General features: G+C 46.6%; 1 pseudogene; it reads left to right on the forward strand.

The window, feature by feature from the left end:
• On the forward strand, window positions 1-23,924 carry LOC139565236 (probable ATP-dependent RNA helicase DDX17; annotated as a pseudogene).
• Window positions 23,925-23,947: the final 23 nt, after the last annotated feature.

Below are 23,947 nucleotides of genomic sequence, written 5' to 3' on the forward strand. Positions count from 1 at the left end.
TAATACCATAGAAGAAGAACTCTAGCTAGCTCAAGCTAATAACAACAACACTCTGCAGCGTATATAAATATTTGGCTGCAGTTTCCGAGACGTTAAGCTATCACCTGTTTGCGTTGGTTTGTAGTAAAAACAAAAACTAGATACTTGTTCATTTGTCAAAAATACCACTTTATACATGTTCGTTCAATAATATTTAAACAAATTTTGTCCCAGTTTCACATTTTTGTATAGCTAACGTTAGCCAGCTAATGTTAACACAATAAGGGCCTTAACTAGCCAGAGTTACTGTAACGTTGATCGCTTGACATTTTGAACGCGAGAATCGAAGGCTTGCCTGCAAAAACTTGCCCCTGTTCCAGCGGAGAAATATATTATATATATATTGTAGCGACCCGCACAGACAGCTGTGTGTTATGTGTTAGGCTAGTAGGTGGTTGTGTTCGCGGGGTCCGACATGTCAGTCAACCTGCTATCTGCCAATCACGGGAATGCCTGGAATGTTCTGATGCCGGGCATCCTGGTGGTTGGCGGAGTGGCGTGGAGGGGGGTTGGGCAGGGGGATGGAGCATTGGAAGTTAAGACCAGGTTTTGCCTTTGTTCTTTCTCTTACGTCTGGGCTCCACAAGAGAAGGTCACGATTGGCTTGTGTGTTATCTTTCACTTATTTGGCGTGGGCTACGGCCAAACAGTAGCCTGTGTAAAGTTGGTTTAATAAACCGTCCATTCGTAAACTCAATCCTCTGTCTGGACAGTTGTTCTTTTATGATCTAGTCAGGTCATTACATTGGTGTCAGAAGTAAAAACGTTGATAAAAGTTAGCCAGCTAGCTAGCTGACTTCTGTGGCTAGCTACCGTAGGTGAGAACGGGGGTTGAAAATGCTTCGAGGGAATCCGAAAGTGAAGGTGGAGGTAGGGGAAGATTATGGCCAAGGAGATACGTGTGAATGGACGTCGGAGGTTCTGGCTGAGGAGATCGCCAGGGCGTCGGAGCGCAGAGGCCGCTTGAGGGAGGACGCTAGAGTGATGGCGGCTGAAGCGGGCATGAGCGCCTCGTCGACTGTGTTTCGCGCGGATTCTGGTGGGCGGGCCGAAGTGGTGACGTCGACGCGGCGGGACGAGGAATCTGGGGCTCAGGATGTAAACAAACATGGCGGCGCCCAGTTCCCGGCTGCGTCCGTATCTGTTAAGACCCCGAAGTATTCCGGTAAGGCGGATTGGGAAGCTTTTCATGCTCAGTTTGAACTGTTAGCTCATTTTAGGGGGTGGTCGGATGAAGAAAGGGCACTGCAGTTGGCTTTATGCCTCACGGATGAAGCTCTGTCCTGTTTGATATTGATTAGCCCCGAGGACAGACATGATTATGGCGCTTTAGTGGGAGCACTGAGGAGGCGCTATGGACAGTGTGTACAGCCCGGGCTACTGCGCTCCGAACTGAGTAATAGACGCAGGCAGCCAGGAGAGCCTCTACGGGTGTTAGCTAATGACATTGAGAGCCTCTCTCGGCGGGCATATGCTCACATGCCCCCCTCCGTGCAGAGCGAGCTAGCACGGGACCAGTTCATACAGGCGCTCTCTCCTACGGAGCTGCGCATACAGACCCAGCTGGCTCATCCTGAGTCATTGCAGATAGCCTTGGAGATGGCTTTGGAGAGGGAGTTGGTGTGGGCTGGGACTTCAGCTGGGGCTTTGGTGGGGGTGCAGGGAGACACACCCTCTGTGCGAGCTGGGGGGCAGAGCAGCCCGGAGCCGGAAAAGCCTGCATGGGTGGCTGAAATGACAGAACTCATTCGTGCTGTGTCGCTACAGGCGGCACAAAACACACACCCTGGTCCCAGGGTCTGCTGGGGTTGTGGCCAGCCAGGCCATCTGCGCCGAAATTGCCCCATGTCCCCCAGAGCTCAGGGAAACGGCTCGGGGTCCGCATAGACCGGGTAGTGCGGACCCCTGGCTTTCTATCCCAACCACCATCATCTTCAGGGGGAGCCCACCGGCACAAACGGGGAAGCAAGGCTCCACTTCCCCCAGAAGCAGACGAGAGCAAGCGAATGGAGCCTGTTGTTGTGGTGGGCCGGACCTGTGTTGGGGACTTTTGTCATGTCCCTGTCACTGTGGAGGGTGTGCCCTGCTCCGCCCTGGTGGACACTGGGTCCACAGTAACCCTGGTGAGGCCAGATATTGTGCCAGGTTGGACTCAGTGTGAGCCTACAACTGTGCAGCTCCGCACAGTCACAGGTGAGCTGGCACCCATGAAAGGGAAGGGAATAATGACTCTGACAGTAGGGGGCAGGACTGTGCGTCATCCTGTGTGGGTGGCGGCTGTGCAGGACCCTTGTATCCTGGGGTTGGACTTTCTTAGGAGCACAGGCTGCCAGTTAGACCTAAATAGGGGCACACTGAGCTTCCAGGGAGGGCCGGAAGTCACCATGGCCCCCCCTAATGTCACATTCACTCAACCCAACAAACCCTTTACTCCAACAGTTAAAGCAGCAGAGACTCATGGCTGCCCCCCTCCCCCACAGCTGTGTGTGACTTTTCCCCAGCCCCCCTGTCACCTACTGCGGTGTGTTACATTCCCCCAGCTACCTCCATGACACAGCCCTCTGTGAGCCCAGGCCGCGCCCCCCAGCCCAGCTACCCCAGATGGGAGAGGAGAGGACACTGTCTGCAGTGAGGGAGATATGGGGGAGGAACTGTGTTGGTCTTGACCCCGAGCAGCAGGAACGGTTGTGGCAGTTGCTGTTTGAATTCAGAGACAGCTTTGCGCTGAGTGAGGAAGAGGTGGGTCAGACTCATCTGGTGCAGCATGAGATCGACACAGGTGATGCTCGACCCATCAAGATGCGTCCCCGCCGTATCCCGCTGGCACGCCAGGAGGCGGCAGACAAGGCTGTGTTGGAGATGCAGCGGGCAGACTTCATTGAGCCCTCAGACAGCCCCTGGGCGGCGCCAGTCGTCATGGTTCCGAAGAAGGGGGGCAAGCTGAGGTTCTGTGCGGACTACAGGCGGCTGAATGAGGTAACCAGGAAGGACTCATACCCCATACCACGTATCGATGAGTCGCTGGACCTGGTTAGGGGGTCCTCCTGGTTCTCCTCACTAGACCTCCGCAGTGGCTACTGGCAGGTGCCCCTCTCCCCAGAGGCCAGAGCCAAAACTGCATTCTCCACTAACAGAGGACACTGGCAGTTCAAGGTCCTGTGCTTTGGCCTGTGCAACGCTCCAGCTACTTTTGAGCGTTTGATGGACAGGGTGCTGGATGGCATCCCCAGACAGCAGTGTCTGGTATACCTCGATGACATCCTGGCCCATGGCAGCTCCTTCCAGTCAGCCCTGGGGGCGCTACGGCGTGTGCTGGAGAGGGTGGCTGCCGCAGGTCTGAAGCTCCACCCCGAGAAGTGCCACTTCATGAGGAGAGAGGTGTCCTTCTTGGGCCACCGAGTGGGGAAGGAGGGGATCAGCACCATGGAGGACAAGGTAGGGGCTGTCAGAGACTGGCCCACCCCCACCGACCAGCGTCAGCTGAAGAGCTTCCTTGGCCTGGCCTCGTACTACAGGAGGTTTGTACGGGGCTTCTCAAGCGTTGCTGCTCCACTGAACCGCCTGCTGCCGAAGGACAAAGCTTTCACTTGGACAGTGGAGTGTGAGGAGGCGTTCAACACCCTCAAACGTGCACTGATCGAGGCCCCCGTGCTCGCCCCCCCTGACCTCACCTTGCCCTTTATCCTGGACACAGACGCGAGCAATGTGGGCATGGGTGGGGTGCTGGCCCAGGTGGGGCCAGCGGGGGAGAGAGTGGTGGCGTACTTCAGCAAAACATTTGACAAACATGAGCGCCGCTACTGTGTCACCCGGCGGGAGCTCTTGGCTGTTGTGGCTTCCGTCAAACACTTCAAGTACTACCTGGGTGGTCTGCCCTTTACTGTAAGGACTGACCACTCTGCTCTCCAGTGGCTCATGTCTTTCAGAGAGCCAGAGGGGCAGGTGGCACGCTGGTTGGAGGAGCTTCAGCCGTATGACTTCACAGTGGTGCACAGGGCAGGGGCACGCCACTCCAACGCCGACGCCATGTCCCGTCGGCCCTGTACTGCAGACGGCTGCCGCCACTGCGAACGGAGAGAGGGACGGGAGAGAGAGCTGTGTGCAGAGGGGGTCTGTGCCACAGTATGTCGGGCGAGCGGGCCTGTCTGCTGTGAGCTGCAGACTGTCGACGTGGCTGAATGGCGGCAGCAGCAGGGACGGGACACAGACCTACAGCCAGTGCTACAGTGGGTAGAGGCGCAGGTGAGGCCACCATGGGAAGAGGTGACAGCGCTCTCACTCGCGACCAAAGGGTTGTGGTCAAAGTTTGAGAGACTGCGGCTGGCTGATGGCGTGCTACAGCGGGCATGGAAGGAGTCAGCTACGGGAGAGGAGAGGTGGCAGGTGGTGGTCCCAAAAGCATTGCGGGAGGCTGTGCTCCAGAGTACTCATGGCGGGGTGGGGACTGGACACTTTGGGGTCACAAAAACACTGCGCCGTCTCCGTCAGGGCTTCTACTGGGGGCAGCACAAGAGGGATGTGGAGGACTTTTGTCGCCGCTGTGACAACTGCACAGCGAGAAAGGGCCCCCCGGGCCGCTCTCATGCTCAGCTCCAACAGTTCCCAGTGGGGGCTCCCATGGAGAGGGTGGGAGTGGATGTAGTTGGGCCGTTCCCCACCACAGACAGTGGAAACCGCTGGGTGCTCACGGCCATGGACTATTTCACAAAATGGCCCGAGGCCTATGCTCTGCCTGACCAGGAGGCAGAGACCATCGTCGACGCCCTGACAGCGGGGATGTTCAGCAGGTTTGGAGCTGCAGAGTCCATCCACAGCGACCAGGGCAGAAACTTTGAGTCCCGTGTGTTCGCCACCATGTGTGAGAGGCTGGGTATGCACAAGACCCGCACTACTCCTCTCCATCCTCAAAGTGATGGCCTTGTAGAGCGCTTCAATAAAACGCTTGGACAGCAGCTGGCCATCGTCTCTTCCAAACACCAGCGTGACTGGGACAAGCACCTGCCTATGGTCCTCATGGCATGCCGCTCCGCTGTCCAAGACTCCACCTCCTGCACGCCTGCCCTCCTCATGCTGGGGAGAGAGATCCGCACCCCTGCGGAGATGGCGTTTGGTCGGCCCCTGGATAGCCCTCATGTTCCCCCGGGGCCGGAGTATGCCCGGAGACTCCAGGACCGCCTGGAGACAGCCCACACCTTCGCCAGAGAGCAGCTGGTGAATGCAGGTGTGAGGCAGAAGAGGAACTATGACGTGCACACCCGGGGAAGGCACTTTGTGGCTGGGGAGCTGGTCTGGGTCTACAGCCCGCTAAGGAAAAAAGGCAGATGCCCCAAGTTGGACAGTCACTGGGTGGGACCCTGCAGTGTCCTGGAGAGGGTAGGGGAGGTTGTTTACCGGGTGCAGCTTCCTCCCAGGGGGAGAAAGGTGGCACTGCACCGGGACAGGTTAGCCCCATACAGAGGGGCCTCTTCTCCCCAAACCCCAGGAACCCCCACAATTCCCCTCTCTGGCAATGCCATTCTCCAGGCACCCAACCCCAGGTGCCGCAGACAAGGCTCCAGACAGCCCACTCCCCCTGTCTCCCCCCCTGTGTCACCGCGTGGTTCCCCAGAGCCACGGACTGTATTACCCGTTCCCGCTTCCTTGTCCCCCATATCCCTGCCTTCATCCCCTGGTTCCCAGAGGGGCACTCTGCGACCATCACGGCCACGCAGGCAAAGGAGACCTCCGGGTCGCTTCAGAGACTTTGTTTGTTCCCTCGGGGACGAGGGACTTTGTGGTGGGGGGGCTGTGTAGCGACCCGCACAGACAGCTGTGTGTTATGTGTTAGGCTAGTAGGTGGTTGTGTTCGCGGGGTCCGACATGTCAGTCAACCTGCTATCTGCCAATCACGGGAATGCCTGGAATGTTCTGATGCCGGGCATCCTGGTGGTTGGCGGAGTGGCGTGGAGGGGGGTTGGGCAGGGGGATGGAGCATTGGAAGTTAAGACCAGGTTTTGCCTTTGTTCTTTCTCTTACGTCTGGGCTCCACAAGAGAAGGTCACGATTGGCTTGTGTGTTATCTTTCACTTATTTGGCGTGGGCTACGGCCAAACAGTAGCCTGTGTAAAGTTGGTTTAATAAACCGTCCATTCGTAAACTCAATCCTCTGTCTGGACAGTTGTTCTTTTATGATCTAGTCAGGTCATTACAATATATTTAGCCAACTAACTAGCTAGGTAGAAGTCAAGTGGTTTTTAAAATGAGGGGCGGTTCATCGTATGGAGATCGAGACAGGGACCGTGGTCGCGACAGGGGGTAAGTCAGGCAGTTCGCTATTTACCTGGAAACCCGAAGATGAATTGCATTGATTTCTACGTCGGCATAAATTAGCGTTTGAATCAGGAAGGTTTCCTCATACGACCTCTGCAAGCCATAATGTTAAATGAAATGATATTTTAGCTTACTTTACCGGTTGGTTTTTTTGCAGCTAGGAATGTGAGAGTCGACAATATATCCACAGGAAAGCATACGCTAACTTTTCAAAGCGTTGGTAGTGCGTTCAGATATCTATCACCTGAAGCATGGGCACAAGATGAAAATACATGTGTAACAGTGTTGCTTCCTTCCTCGCCCCTACCTGGGCTCGAACCAGGGACCCTCTGCACACATCAACAACTGCCTCCCACGAAGCGTTGTTCCCTATCGTTCCACAAAAGCCACGGCCCTTGGAGATCAAGGGAAACAACTACTTCAAGGTCTCAGAGCGAGTGATGTCACCGTTTGAAAAGCTATTAGGACGTACCCTTCAAACTAACTAGCCATTTCACACCGGTTACACCCCCCCCCCCTTGACCTCCTTTTCCGCATCAACCAGTGATCAGGGTCACGGCACCAATGTAAGCTAGCCATTTCACACCGGTTACACATGCACGCCATGCAAGCATACATGGTTCTGGGCACGTTACAGGTGATATAAATCTGCATGCGTTTTGATAAGGTGATTTTATTATACTTTACTGTGGGTACAGTGCATTCGGGAAGTATTCAGACTCCTTGACCTTTTCAATGTTATATTCTTGTTCTAAAATGGATTAAATTGGTTGTTTCCCCTTATCAATCTACACACAGTACCCCATAATGACAAAGCAAAAACAGGTTTTGAATTTATTGCAAATGTATAAAAAGAAGTTATATTACATTTACATAAGTATTCAGACCCTTTACTCAGTACTTTGGTAAAGCACCTTTGGCAGTGATTACAACCTCAAGTCTTCTTGGGTATGACGCAACAAGCGTGGCACACCTGTATTTGGGGAGTTTGTCCCATTCTTCTCTGCAGATCCTCAAGCTCTGTCGGGTTGGATGGGGAGTGTCGCTGCACAGCTATTTTCAGGTCTCTCCAGAGACGTTCGATCGGGTTCAAGTCTGGGCTCTGGCTGGGCCACTCAAGGACATTCAGAGACTTGTCCCGAAGCCACTCCTGCGTTGTCTTGGCTGTGTGCTTAGGGTCGATGTCTTGTTGGAAGGTGAACCTTCACCCAGTCTGAGGTCCTGATCGCTCTGGAGCAGTTTTAAATCAAGGATCTCTGTACTTTGCTCCATTCATCTTTCCCTTGATACTGACTAGTGTCCCAGTCCCTGCCACTGAAAAACATCCCCACAGTATGATGCTGCCACCACCATACTTCACCGAAGGGATGGTGCCAGGTTTCATCCAGACTCGACGCTTGACTTCAGGCCAAAGAGTTCAATGTTGGATTAATCAGACCAGAGAGTCTTGTTTCTCATGGTCTGCATCCTTTAGGTGCCTTTTGGCAAACTAAGCAGGTTGTCATGTGCCTTTTACTGAGGAGTGGCTTCTGTCCAGCCACTCTACCATAAATGCCTGATTGGTGGAGTGCTGCAGAGATGATTGTCGTTCTGGAAGGTTCTCCCATCTCCATAGAGGAACTCTGGAGCTCTGTCAGTGACCTTTGGGTTCTTGGTCACCTCCCTGACCAAGGCCCTTCTCCCCCGATTGCTCAGTTTGGCCTGGGTGCCCAGCTTTAGGAACAGTCTTGGTGGTTCCAAACTTATTCCATTTAAGAATGATGGAGGCCACTGTGTTCTTGGGGACCTTCAATGCTGCAGGAATGTTTTGGTACCCTTCCCCAGATCTGTGCCCCAACACAATCCTGTCTCAGAGCTCTACGGACATTTCCTTCAACCTCATGGATTGTTTTTTACTCTGACATGCACTGTTAACTGTGGGACCTTATATAGACAGGTGTGTGCCTTTACAGATCATGTCCAATCAATTGAATTTACCACAGGTGGACTCCAATCAAGTTGTAGAAACATCTCAAGGATGATCAATGGAAACAGGATGCAAATGGCTACCCAGTCTATTTGCATTGCCCCCCCCCCTTCTACGCTGCTGCTACTCTCTGTTATTATCTATGCATAGTCACCTTAATAACTCTACCTACATGTACATATTACCTCGACACCGGTGCCCCCGCACGTTGACTCTGTACCAGTACCCCCGTATATAGCTCCGCTATTGTTATTTACTGCTGCTCTTTAATTAGTAGTTATTCTTATCTCTTACTTTTTTTAGGTTTATTCTTAAAACTGTATTGTTGGTTAAGGGCTTGTAAGTAAGCATTTCACTGTAAGGTCTACACCTGTTGTATTCGGTGCATGTTACAAATAACATTTGATTTGATTTGAACTGAGCTCAGTTTCGAGTCTCTTAGCAAAGGGTCTAAATACTTATATAAATAAGGTATTTCTGTTTTTAATTTTTCTAAATTAGCAAACATTTCTAAAGAACTGTTTTCTTTTGTCATTATGGGGTATTGTGTGTAGATTGATTTTAGAATAAGTCTGTAATGTAACAAAATCAAGGGGTCTGAATACTTTCCATTGTCTTGCATTCCCACTGTAAAAAGGACCAACAGTGGTAACCGGTAGAGTATATTTCAATGTCATTGTATTCAACATGCTGGTTTGTAGAGGTTGTGAGTGGAAACTTTCCTGATCCAAACACACATTTTTGGCCGATGTGTAAATTCAATACAATTCAGCATCGTGTTTCCAGTCAAGATAGCTATATCTCTACTAACTTTAGCTAACAAGAATATCTAACCAAAGATGGATAGCTACAATGAATCTATAAAGACCAGCTACTTAGCTAGCTTGCTATGTAATCCTCTTCATACCCTTTGGGACCAATGGACAAAATGTGATCCCTCCAATTCTTTCTGTCCTTGGCAAATGTGTACAGTGAGTCTCGCTTGAGGTAATCAAATACTAATCTATGTGCTTGTCATCTTGTTAGGAGTCCTCGTTTTGGGTCTAGCAGAGGTCCCCCTCCCAACAAGAAGTTTGGGAACCCAGGGGAGCGTTTGCGCAAGAAGAAATGGGACCTAAACGAGCTTCCAAAGTTTGAGAAGAACTTTTACAATGAACATCCAGATGTCCAGCGCATGAGCCAGGTATATCCCCACACCAGTGTGCTTCAGTCATGGAGAACCACAGGTGTGTGTGCATTTCTTACAGCACATTCCAGTAGGCCAACTATGACATCTGATTCAACTAATCAAGGGTTTGATGTTTCGTGAATCTGTTTTATTTGTGCTGGGCAGTCTGCACACTCTTGGTCTCCACTAAGATTGAACAGCACTGCCCTATTGACTTAGTCTGCAGTTGTTGCCAGATGTGCCACCCTTGACACTATTGGTGGACAGTTTTGTTCTTATTATTATCTCAGATATTGTTTTCTGTCTTTCAGTATGACTTGGAGGAGTTTCGCAGGAAGAAGGAAATCACTATCAGGGGGTCAGGCTGCCCGAAACCTGTCAGTAGCTTCTCCCAGGCCCATTTTCCCCGTAAGTACAAAAACTTTTCAGTACAACTGATCTGCCCTGGCGTCATTGTGAATATGCATATCGTTTTCACCTCTGGGAAACATCTATTCTGGCAGGTGATGTGAACTGAACCTTAGTTTTGTTAACCAATGCAATTTATAGTTATTTAGTTATGCTTAATAGATGTTCTTATCCACTTCACCCAGAGTATGTGATGGATGTGCTGATACAGCAGAACTTTAAGGAGCCCACAGCTATCCAGGCACAAGGCTTCCCTCTGGCCCTGAGTGGCAGGGACATGGTGGGCATCGCACAGACAGGTTCTGGGAAAACCTTATCGGTGAGATGCAGCTGTAGTTCCGTCATCATACATTCACATTAACAGAACAGGATGAACAAAAAGTTACAGCAACACTTAGGAACAATAGCCGCATGCACACTGTTCATATCTGTAGACATTTTTATTAATTTCTTTCTGCCCATTTTTACACATACCCCTGTGTTGACTGCCATACAATATCCTCAGTTATCTTGTCTGCATTCTAGAGCCTGACCGATATGTGTTTTTGGGGGTCTGATACCGATTAATATTTTTTGAGGGGGACAAAGCGTACCAATATGATATACCTGCAGATATACTGTTTTACAGTGGACAAATTAATGTGAACATTTTCCACACTGACTTTTTAGAAATGGCCATCCAAAAGAGTAATTGTCAAAGAAATATGCTGCAAATGTTGATTTCTTACATTGTGACAGTAATGGCACATCATGAGAATGTCCACAAGTGTCCCTTTTTTCATCCTATTCATTGAATATTGGTTATAGTGGAATTGATCGGGCTCTACTTCCTTCTATTATTAATCTCTCCTGCTTGATGTGGGGCGTTTATCCCCTTGTTGTTGTATCTCCTCAGTATCTCCTGCCTGCCATTGTGCACATTAACCACCAGCCCTACCTAGAAAGAGGAGACGGACCAATCGTAAGTAATCCATTTTGGATGAATCTTACAGCATGTTTCCTATAATTGTTCAGATGTATGGATATCAGCCACTTCCAAAATGTATTATATTCAGGGAGTGTTTTTTTCTATCCCTGTTCTGTCTCGGTGCAGTGTTTGGTTCTGGCACCAACTCGAGAGCTGGCCCAGCAGGTTCAGCAAGTGGTACATGAATACGGCAAGTCATCACGCATCAAGAGCACCTGTGTCTACGGGGGAGCGCCCAAGGGACCCCAGATCCGTGACCTGGAGAGAGGTAAGGAGGCTCCTCTGGAAAAAGGCCTACACACTAGTCAATATAACCTATATGCTGAAGAAAATACATACTCTTCCATTACGCATGTCTGTCTAAACCAGAGAAACCTACCCTGCTCTCTTTCTCCCTCCCAGGTGTTGAGATCTGCATTGCCACCCCGGGTCGTCTCATTGACTTCCTGGAGGCAGGGAAGACCAACCTACGGCGCTGCACCTACTTGGTGCTGGACGAGGCTGACAGAATGCTTGACATGGGCTTTGAGCCTCAGATCCGCAAGATTGTTGACCAGATTCGGGTGAGCAGGGTTCTCTAGTCACTCAAGCAAAGTGACACTCATTTTATAGCTGTTATTACCTTATCTCTTTCCAATGCAATAGCTACACATTGTCGCATTTCAGGCCTGCCTAAGACCATATACACTGAGTAGGGCTGTCCCTCACTACAAAAAAATATTGATTGGCCCGAGAGTCGTCCTGTTCCTTCGACCAATCGATTGGTCGAAATGTTTGAACTTAATTTTCCATATATAGACACACACACTGTGTTTGAATGAATTCAACTACATACAGTGGCTTGCGACAGTATTCACCCCCTTGGCATTTTTCCTATTTTGTTGCCTTACAACCTGGAATTAAAATTGATTTTTGGGGGGTTTGTATCATTTGATTTACACAACATGCCTACCACTTTGGAGATGCAAAATATTTTTTATTGTTGAACAAACACGAAATAAGACAAAAAAAACAGAACTTGAGCGTGCATAACTTTTCACAATGTCAATTTGTGTAGAATCACCTTTTGCAGCAATTACAGCTGCAAGTCTCTTGGGGTATGTCTCTATAAGCTTGGCACATCTAGCCACTGGGATTTTTGCCCATTCAAGGCTAAACTGCTCCAGATCCTTCCAAGTTGGATGGGTTCCACAGGAGAGGGAGCACCCCCCTATCCACATCGACGGGACAGTAGTGGAGAAGGTGGAAAGTTTTAAGTTCCTCGGTGTACACATCACGGACAAACTGAATTGGTCCACCCACACAGACAGCGTTGTGAAGAAGGCGCAGCAGCGCCTCTTCAACCTCAGGAGGCTGAAGAAATTCGGCTTGTCACCAAAAGCACTCACAAACTTCTACAGATGCACAATCGAGAGCATCCTGTCGGGCTGTATCACCGCCTGGTACGGCAACTGCTCCGCCCACAACCGTAAGGCTCTCCAGAGGGTAGTAAGGTCTGCACAACGCATCACCGGGGGCAAACTACCTGCCCTCCAGGACACCTACACCACCCGATGTCACTGGAAGGCCATAAAGATCATCAAGGACAACAACCACCCGAGCCACTGCCTGTTCACCCTGCTATCATCCAGAAGGCGAGGTCAGTACAGGTGCATCAAAGCTGGGACCGAGAGACTGAAAAACAGCTTCTATCTCAAGGCCATCAGACTGTTAAACAGCCACCACTAACATTTAGTGGCCACTGCCAACATACTGACTCAACTCCAGCCACTTTAATAATGGGAATTTATGGAAATTATGTAAAAATGTATCACTAGCCACTTTAAACAATGCCACTTAATATAATGTTTACATACCCTACATTACTCATCTCATATGTATATGCATATACTGTACTCTATATCATCTACTGCATCTTGCCATCTTTATGTAATACATGTATCACTAGCCACTTTAAACTATGCCACTTTGTTTATATACCCTACATTACTCATCTCATATGTATATACTGTACTCTATACCATCTACTGCATCTTGCCTATGCCGTTCTGTACCATCACTCATTCATATATCTTTATGTACATATTCTTTATCCCTTTACACTTGTGTGTATAAGGTAGTAGTTGTGAAATTGTTAGGTTAGATTACTTGTTGGTTATTACTGCATTGTCGGAACTAGAAGCACAAGCATTTCGCTACACTCGCATTAACATCTGCTAACCATGTGTATGTGACAAATAAAATTTGATTTGATATAGCAATCTTTAAGTCATACCACAGATTCTCAATTGGATTGAGGCCTGGGATTTGACTAGGCCATTCCAAGATTTAAATGTTTCCCCTTAAACCACTTGAGTGTTGCTTTAGCAGTATGCTTAGGGTCATTGTCCTGCTGGAAGGTGAACCTCCGTCCCAGTCTCAAATCTCTGGAAGACTGAAACAGGTTTCCCTCAAGAATTTCCCTGAATTTAGCGCCATCTGTCATTCCTTCAATTCTGACCAGTTTCCCAGTCCCTGCCGATGGAAAAACATCCCCACAGCATGATGCTGCCACCACCATGCTTCACTGTGGGGATGGTGTTCTCGTGGTGATGAGAGGTGTTGGGTTTGCGCCAGACATAGCATTATCATTGATGGCCAAAAAGCTCAATTTTAGTCTCTGACCAGAGTACCTTCTTCCATATGTTTGGGGAGTCTCCCACATGCCTTTTGGCGAACACCAAACAGGTTTGCTTATTTTTTTCTTTAAGAAATTTATTTTTTCTGGCCACTCTTCCGTAAAGCCCAGCTCTGTGGAGTGTACAGCTTAAAGTGGTCCTATGGACAGATACTCCAATCTCCACTGTGGAGCTTTGCAGCTCCTTCAGGGTTATTTTTGGTCTCTTTGTTGCCTCTGATTAATGCCCTCCTTGCCTGGTCTGTGAGTTTTGGTGGGCGGCCCTCTAGTGGTGCCATATTCTTTCAATTTTTTTAATAACGGATTTAATGGTGCTCCGTGGGATGTTCAAAGTTTTGGATATTTTTTTATAACCCAACCCTGATCTGTACTTCTCCACAACTTTGTCTCTGACCTGTTTAGAGAGCTCCTTTGTCTTCATGGCGCCGCTTGCTTAGTGGTGTTGTAGGCTCTGGAGCGTTTCAGAACAGGTGTGTATATATACTGAGATCATGTGACACTTAGATTGCCCACAGGTGGACTTTATTTAACTAATTATGTGACTTCTGAAGGTAATTGGTTGCACCCGATCTTATTTAGGGGCTTCATAGCAAAGAGGGTGAATGCATATGCACGCACCACTTTTCTGTTTTGTGTTTTTTCGAAATTTTTGAAACAAGTAATTTTTTCCATTTCACTTCACCAATTTTGACAATTTTGTGTATGTCCATTACATGAAATCCAAATAAAAATCAATTTAAATTACAGGTTGTAATGCAACAAAATAGGAAAAACGCCAAGGGGGATAAATACTTTTACAAGGCACTGTATGCACTGAGCTTGTCTGATGCTTTAAGCAAACTGTTTGATTAAATAATTAAGACACATGACTGGCGCACGTTGTCTCGCTCTCCTCCCTACTGTAGCAAAAAGGCACCACAGCACAGCAAGTGTTAATTTTACTGTCCGTGCTGAAGCTGTAATGTAATTTCAGCAATTTAGTTTCTGACCGAAAGGTTCTGTTACAGAAATCCCTATTTTGTTTAGGAAAAACATTCCCTCAACCCTCGCTCTCTTAGGGATAGCCCCCTTTTTTTCAATTTTCACCTAAATGACAAACCCAAATCTAACTGCCTGTAGCTCAGGCCCTGAAGCAAGGATATGCATATTCTTGGTACCATTTGAAAGGAAACACTTTGAAGTTTGTGGAAATGTGAATTGAATGTAAGAGAATATAACACAATAGATCTGGTAAAAGAAAATACAAAGAAAAAACCAACCGGTTTTTTTCTACCACCATCTTTGAAATGCAACAGAAAGGTCGCACTTCCAGCCATCACTCTGGTTGTAATTCTGAAGGTGTCCACAAGATGGCAGCAGTGTATGTGCAAAGTTTCAGACGGATAACTTGAAGTATGAGCGAACTACATGACATTTAGTGTGAAGTCACCCAGGTACATTTGGGCCAATCGTGAAGGAGACATTTGCTTTCATATTAAATTTTTCTGCAAGAATATCATCAAATCTGTATAATTGGATTTTGATATAGCTTTTCCAGTATTAGTAGCCTTATAAGTTCAACATTCTTCATAACTCTGAATATTCTTATCATTTTTGTCCAAAAGGAAAAGGCATGCTGTCGTACAAGGTTAGTAGCTACATTTTCCGACAGATACATGGTTTTCGGATACTCCCGTAAAGCCCAGCTCATTGGCTATCTAGCTAGCTTTGTTTGACCCCGATTGGTGCTTATTTGACAAAGTTAGAGTTGTTCAAGTGATGACCGCCCGTGTCATCGGCGTGCCATAAAGGCGTCGCTTTCTGACCAAATATGGTGTCCTATAGGATATACTACACCCCTAATGATATAGTGAAGTCTCGTTACGTTCTAGGATCTCTGAGGAATACATATGAATGTGATTTGACTGGTTGAAACAACGTTTAGGGTTAGATTTTCACAGATTCCTTTCTTTGCAAATTGAATGAGTGGAAATACAAAATCGATCGTGCATGCTATATGGACCTTTTTAGGATATGAAAAAGGATTTTATCGAACAAAATGACACTTCATGTTATCTCTGGGAACCTTTGGATGGTAAACCAGAGCAAGATTTCAGAATGTAAGTACACATTTCACCTTCAGAGATGAATTTATCAAACCTATCGCGGTGAAAAAGTATTTTGTTGTTAGGAGCTCTCCTCCAACAATAGCATGGCATTTTTTCCCCGCAGTAATAGCTACTGTAAATTGGACAGTGCAGTTATATTAACAAAATTTAAGCTTTCAGCCGATATAAGACACTTATATGTACCGACATTTGTTGTTTTTCTCTAAAATCTGCAATAGCGACACAAGGCGCTGCATGATTTACAACTGTTCTGTTGACGGGACGCCGATCCCTAAGAAGTTTAAGGGAAACATGTAAGCATCGCATGCATGTGACCAATAGGGCCTGACCTATAGCCTATCATAATCACATCAATAAATTGGTTATAACAGTTGCTGTTAGATTACAATATTATTACCTTTTCTGACCATTTGGAACAGTGTAAACAGAAACTGTTCTAACGGGGGAAAAATATATACAAAGCCTTTTTTACAGCAGACTAAAACCAGTTTCATGCATTCGTAAATTGCGTTTTATTTATTGTTTAGGCTAATTATTCAAAGCTCCCTTTGTTATTTAATTTGTAAGCTAAAATGCTTGATTGCATTTCAAAACATGAATGTATTGTATGCTGTGTGATGACATGAATGAATGATTGATTGATTGATACAGGAGCCTATATATTGAAATATAGGCCTAAGTAAGTTACGGTGTTAAGACTAAACAGGATGCGCTCTTAGGCCTACAGCTCGATAGTGGTTATACAAAGCCTACTAATGATAACAACATTACTAATAATTGTAATATCAATAAGAAGGAGATCAATAAAAAGGAGGGTATAGGAGCGAGAGCTGCGTGCATATTATGTGTGTCAAACAGACACACATTACAACATTACAGATTACAATTACATTTTTCTGCCTGTTTGGAACAGTGTGAACAACACTAAATAAGTAATACCAGTCTGTTCTAACAGGAAAAAAAATTGTGACGCCTTTATTATAGCATAGCAAAGAATAAAAACAGCCGAGTCTGTGAATTTGCTTTATCCGACATTTTGCCATTGCATGAGGCCTGGTGCTCATGGAATCATTAGGCTATGAAACAAACACTCCAACAGGCAACAGAAGCAAGATCAGTCTTATTTCTGTAGATATGTACAGATGATTTATAAAGATCGGTCTTATTTCTGTAGATATGTATAGATGATTTATAAAGATCGGTCTTATTTCTGTAGATATGTACAGATGATTTATAAAGATCGGTCTTATTTCTGTAGATATGTACAGATGATTTATAAAGATCGGTCTTATTTCTGTAGATATGTACAGATGATTTATAAAGGTCGGTCTTATTTCTGTAGATATGTACAGATGATTTATAAAGCCAGGCACATTTAACAGTTAGGCTATTGATTATAGACCTAATTAAGTTGGGGTTTCCTCAATTTTCTTAGACAATCAGGTTATGGCTGTTTCCTCGTTGCTGCTGCTGCCTCCGCCGCATTGTTCTCAATCCCAATATGCTGGTTAATTTGCTATTATGCACATAGCAACAAAGGGAAAGGTGCCAATTCTACAGCGCACTGAAGATTGTTTCAGAACTGCGGACAGCGACTGTATCCAACGCGGGAGAAGGCGCATTTGTTATAAATTAATATTAGATTTATTAGTGTTGCACCATTATCTTTTACATAGTATAACCATATACAATTTCAGTATCACGTGTTGGACTGTGCTCTTTCCATGACATAGTTTTCACCTGGTCAGTCTATGACCCCTTATTGATGGCATCCACTATAATCAGTGTAGATGAAGGGGAGACGACAGGTTTAAGAAGGACTTTTAAGCCTTGTGACAATTGCGACATGGATTGTGTATGTGTACCATTCAGAGGGTGAATGGGCGAGACAAAATATTTAAGTGCCTTTGAACGGGGTATGGTAGTAGGTGCCAGGCGCACCGGTTTGAGTGTGTCAAGAACTGCAACGCTGCTGAGTTTTTCACGCTCAACCGTTTCCCGTGTCTATCAAGAATGATCCACCACCCAAAGGACATCCAACTTAACACATTAGAGTCCCTGTGGAATGGTCTCGACACCTTGTAGTTCATGCCCAGATGAATTATGGCTGTTCTGAGGGCAAAAGGGGTTGCCACTCAATATTAGGATGGTGTTCCTAATGTTTTGTACACTCAGTGTATATTTCAGTAGATGGACTACTACAAATTCTTTATTCCAAATGGCTAGTGGTTTCTAGTCTATATCCCCGAACTGCTGCTATACTGTAATAAAACATCTGATACTGCTGCTAGCTACTGCAAAACGTGCTTGTGTTTTTTATCAAGAGTTTCTAATGCTGCTCTCCTCCCAGCCTGACAGGCAGACCCTGATGTGGAGTGCCACCTGGCCCAAGGACGTGCGGCAGCTAGCAGAGGACTTCCTGAAGGACTATGTCCAGATCAACGTGGGAGCCCTGGAGCTGAGCGCCAACCACAACATCCTGCAGATTGTGGACGTGTGCACGGAGAGTGAGAAGGACAACAAGTGAGGCTAATACTTGTTCACTCTACTCCACTGAAACATTAGCGTTAGTGAATGGGACTGTGTTGATGTAGACTGATGAGGCTTGGTCGTAGACCGATGTAACTAACTCTTCAAAGAGCTTTCATTGGCTAACATGTTCGCTCTCCTTCTCCCCAGGCTGCTCCAGCTGATGGAGGAGATAATGGCTGAGAAGGAGAACAAGACCATCATCTTTGTGGAGACCAAGAAACGCTGCGATGATCTGACCCGCAGAATGAGACGCGATGGGTGAGCAAGGGAAAGGAACAAACACACACTCTGGGAGTAATTCATTGATTCCATTGAATATAAAATACTTCTGGCCATGCGGTTGTACTACTTCATAACAATTCCCAGTTCTCTGATCATCAAGCTAAGAGGTTGGTTTGCTCCTCAGGTGGCCAGCGATGTGTATCCATGGTGACAAGACTCAGCCAGAGAGAGACTGGGTGCTGACAGGTAAGACGTGGTTTATTAGGAGTATTATATGGGCTAGTATAGGCCTAATTGGTTTTGGTTGTTGTCGTGACGCCTTCCTTTGTGTCCCTCAGCTGATCTCTTGGCATTTCCCCTCTCCTTCTATAGAGTTCCGTAGTGGCAAGGCTCCTATTCTTATTGCTACTGATGTGGCCTCACGTGGTTTGGGTATGTACTGTGTGCTCAGAATAAAAGCACAGTCCCTCGGCATGAATACAAACACAGACATATTCCCTCAATGGGCTATGAGTAGGACACCTAATTGTTCTTAGATGTACAGTATACTAGCCTCATTGCATGTAAGAAACCCAAGAAATGTATAGATGTATTGAATTCATGAAATGGCCTCCACAAAACACATTGAAGCAGATTTCTGTGAGTACTGTTGCAACTTTGTTTAATATGAAGTGTGGCTTTCTTGTCAGTAGTATTTCTTAGATATGTATTTAAGAAGTATGCCTTATTTCTGTAACTCATTTTTCTTTGTGGAATGCCAGGTCCCTTGAATAACAGGGCTAGGAAAATCCAACCATTGAGTAGATCTAAAAACATAGTAATTTGAGATACCTTTTGTCAGTGTGTGAAGTATGAACTTAAAATAACGGGTATGGAGAGTAATGCACCCCCTTATGGCAATCAATTTTTATAACCAAATTTTGTTTTGTTTCTGTGTTCATTTATTTTCTTTCATTTTGTTTTTGTTTTGTTTCCAAGTCTCTCTTCCGGCACTAGAAGCGCACAGGCGCCCACTGGAGCCTGCAGCCGGACCTAGGCATGACTAATCGAGCCTGAGTTGCGGAGAGAAACACAGGGGAGAGGAGGCCTGATTTATCAATCACAGACACAGACATCTCTCCGAAAACCCAGAACAGAGCCCTCAAAAAAACTCTCCCCCTTCCAGCAAACTGACTGCCTGGACGACAGAGGGGGGGGAAGGGTTCTGCTGGGATTCCAAATTTTAAACTGGGGCGGGGCGGTCAGCTCAGAGGGCCAAGAGGGGGGCGGCCTCCCACAAGCTATGCCATCAGCCTGCAACAGTAACGCACCATATGTAGTTCCTTTCATAAATGACACTAATATAGCTACACAATGCTAAGCAGGTTTGTTTTACTAAACAGCTTTAACGTTTTCAGAGGATTTCTCCATTCCCTTTGCTAATATGGAGCGTTTTCAAAAAGCCCTAGTTAGACATCTTTGAAGATACTAAAGGAGGCTTGGCATCATTGGAGATCAATGATCCACCACCCAAAGATCAATTGATAAGTAAATCTAGCATACAGTATAGCTAGTCTTAAATGTAGACAAATCATTTCCCCAGAGGTTAATAGATACAGTGGTGCGTTACAAGAAGACAGTAAAAGGCGGCAGGCCGAGCATTTGTCGCTTTGCTGGAGGCTCCCCTCTGAACTGCCCCTGCAGCCCCCTATGCAGCCTGACACCCCCACCCCCACCACTGGCTGTGCCGGCCTCTCCCTCTGCGGGCGTCATGTCTGGTCCTGGCTGGCAGGAGTCCTGGCCTGAAGGAGCCTCTCTATATACCCCCCCCCCCTTCTCTCTGTCTCTCTCTATTCCTCCTTTTCTCTGCCCACCCCTTAATCTGTCACACTTTACACTGTCCATTTACCTGTTCATAGTCCACTGTTTAGAGATACATTCTCTTTCTACCTCGCCCTATGCTTATTCTGACCTTGGTCATGTGATCCCTTGGCCTTCTTCCCAAATCTTTCATGCTTTCATCTCTTTACTTCAAATATCGAATGACTCTTTGTGTGCACCATGCAAAGACAACCCAGACCTGTAGAAATGATTCAGAAAAAATGGAAACGTTCTACCTGCACTCAGCAAACCCCAGTCAGAATCATGTCCTGACAACATCTCTATATTCGCCCCTCTACAAATGCTCATGTTCCCTGGAAAAGCCCCTTAATGTTGAGTATTTTAGCTCCCCAAAACCTCCACATCACCACCCCAGTGTCTGTTTCTTGTTACTGCACTTGAACCCCTGGGCTCCTGGACACGCTGTCAGTCTGGGAAGGACCCGGGGGGACTTCCCTGGGTCTTCCATTTGTCTCCTCTGAACAGATTTCTACCAAAGACCTTGGATAATCTCAACAACCCCAGAAAATATCCCCCAAACTAGAATTAAACATCAGGTATTCGCTAGAAACAGGAGAGGATGCTTACCATACAGGTAGTTACAGGAAGTCCATATTTAGACCCCTGAAGTCACATTGAAGTACCCAACAGTACAGAAACAGTAGCCCATTTCCCCTATTCATGCCCCTGATGACATGAAGAGGCAGAGCAAGGGTGTGGTGTCAGACCCAGTCCAGCCTGGGTTCTGGCTCTGCCACTCCAGTTGGGAGGGATGTGTGGAGGAGTGATGGGAGGGGGGAGGACCCATGTTGTCCTCCTCACTCTCCTACCCCTACAGACCTCCCAGGACTGGTCAGGGGGGGACAGAGGGCGCTAACCTTGTAAGTCATCTCTAATACGGGGTAAGTACCTCACCCCACCTTCCCTGTTCACATCCACCTCATCGGTCCGTAAGAAAGAGACATTTTTAACCCACAGCAGTGTTTTCAGAGCCCTATGTCAACTGTAATGAGAAACAGACTTTAAAAAAAAGTTAAATTCCACCCTTTAAAGAAATCTTACCATTTGCCAGTTTTGTCAATGGATACAGATATACCCCATTTATTTATTTGGAGTTTCAGCCCCACTCAAAATGGGGATGTTCAAGCCCTATTTGTAATTATTTAGTCTATCTGGTATTGGTTGGCTGTTATTGTAACGTTTTGGTCATGAGGAAGCGGTATATTCAGTGCTTGACCAAAAGCATTTGAAATATATAGTGGCTGGAATACTGTGGAGCCCATTGTATTTATCGAGGAACATAGTGTATTGGTTAACAAATAATATTGACAGTATTGTAGTTATGTTGGGGTAAGTAGGATTTAAGTGTTTTTGCATTATGTACCGATTACATTGTTCACTAGACAGGTAAGCGAGGTTTCAGAGTTAGATCTGTGTCTTATGGGTATTGTCTGTACCAAGTACATTTCTAGTTTTGCTTGGTGCACAAAGCAAACATCTTAAAATAGGAATAAATGAACTCTCCATTCCTCTCCCTGACCTTTCCACAGGTGGCATATTGTTGTGAAATGTTTCTATCAATCAATGCTGCTTTTCCTAACTTGTCCTTGTCTCTTCTCCCTCCCCATTGACTAACCCTCCCTACTTAACTCCTTACCCAAGATGTGGAGGATGTCAAATTTGTCATCAATTATGACTACCCAAACTCCTCTGAGGACTACATCCACCGTATCGGCCGTACTGCCCGTAGCACCAACAAGGGTACAGCCTACACATTCTTCACCCCGGGCAACCTTCGTCAGGCCCGTGAGCTCATCCGTGTCCTAGAGGAGGCCCGGCAGGCCATAAACCCCAAGCTGCTGCAACTGGTTAACACTGGCCGTGGAGGAGGTGGGAGAATGAGGGAGAGCCTTCAAGGGAAATGTCTGGGGGGAAAGAGTTACCCCTGTAGATTTTTTTGAAGTGATTGACAGTGGGCTGTTGACTTGAGGTTTCTTCATTGTACGTTGAACAAGCTAGTTTTTTACAGTATGTGTCAGTGTGTCCAGGTATTTGCAGCATTTTATAACTGACTTCATCTTCTCTCTTTGGAATGCAGGAGGCAGGTCACGTTTCCATGGCAATGGCTCCAACGCCAACAACCCCAACCTGATGTATCAGGATGAGTGCAACCGGCGCATGCGCCCCGTGGGCAGCAAGGACAGCCGGGGGAGCAGCAGCGGCACGGGGAGCAGCAGCAGCATCAGCCGCAGCCAGCCGAGATGGAGGGAGCAGCCGCGCCGGGGACAGGTCGTCCTCTTCCTACAGGGGCAGCAGGGACAGCCGCAGCTATGGCTCCAGCTCCTCCTACAACCAGTACCAGAGCGGGAGCAGCCAGTACAAGTCTGGGAGCAGCAATGGGGGGCAAGATCAGTCAGCGGGGCAGTTTGGTTCAGTCAGCAGGTCCAGTAAGCCCCCTCCACCCCCCTCAGGGCCGCAGCCCCTCATGGCCCAGAAGTTTACCCCAGCCCAGCCCATGATGGGATTAATGGGGCACTCGCCCTTCCAGTTTGCTCCCCCCCCCCCTCCAACCTCACAGAGAAAGTAAAGCTGGGGCTAGCCCTCACCACACATTCATACAATCCCCAACATCAACCAGAAAAGTCAGTTGTGTTAGGATTTAGCTTGTCAGGTTTTGAGATTCTGGAGTACTGTGCTTGAAATCTTGGCCTTAGCTGACATAAATCCAGAAGTGTTTTGTTAGATTGGTGAGCGTTAAAAATAAAAAGTCGGCCGATGTTGTTGTGGACATTCAACAATGAACTTGCCTGACTAACAAGCAGTTTGACATCAGTGCTTTGAAAGGATTTGTTTAAGCAAAATAGCTGTACAAATGCTGATTGTCCTTTCAGTAGTTAGACCACAATTGAAGTGGAATACACTTGTGCTTAAATGTAATACTTATACATTTGTAGGTGATGAAAGCATTTTCATTGAGGTGCCGTCTAATTTGTTTCATGTTGCTTTTCCCACAAAATACATATCCAGTGCTGTCAACCGTTAAGTAACTTTTTCAGCATATTGTCCTCAAACATAAAGGTTATTTCATTATTGTACAAAACGGCTTTCTTAGTATAGTGAGCTTCGAATGAGTTGTTTCAGTGAACGAATGTGTTATTTTGCATTTCGGTGTACGAGGCAGGTGCTACCGTTTCTACACAACTTTTTTTCTCAGCTCATTCAAATGTTGTTCTTCAGCTTTAGTTAGTTTGTACATAAGTGATTATTTTCCCATTTAGAAATTCTCTGAAAAAGGTGATTAGTAAATCAGTTCCAGGACAGTATTTTGAAATATGGTTAGACATTTCCTGTCATGAGGTAGTTATTCGACTTTTGTTTGTTCATTCAAACCATTATATACACTTATGTAGGTTACGTTATTTTAATTGTTTATTTTGTGGGATCATTCAACCCCTCGGTAGCTGGAGCATATAATAACATTTTTGTTTCTCTATTGAACTCTGTAAACCTGTCACACATACTTGTTTCTTCCTAGTGTATAGGTTTGTGCTTAGCTGCTTCTCTGTAGTTGAATCATTCTAGTATGTAGACAAGACCAACCTGTAAAATCACTTTTTTACTGTCTGGTTTTGTTTTTCAGGTTTCAATAAAGCTTTTGAATGTTTAAAGTGTGTCTTAACATTTTGTTTCT

This window comes from Salvelinus alpinus, chromosome 36 (genome assembly GCF_045679555.1).
Source record: "Salvelinus alpinus chromosome 36, SLU_Salpinus.1, whole genome shotgun sequence".
NCBI lineage: Eukaryota > Metazoa > Chordata > Actinopteri > Salmoniformes > Salmonidae > Salvelinus > Salvelinus alpinus.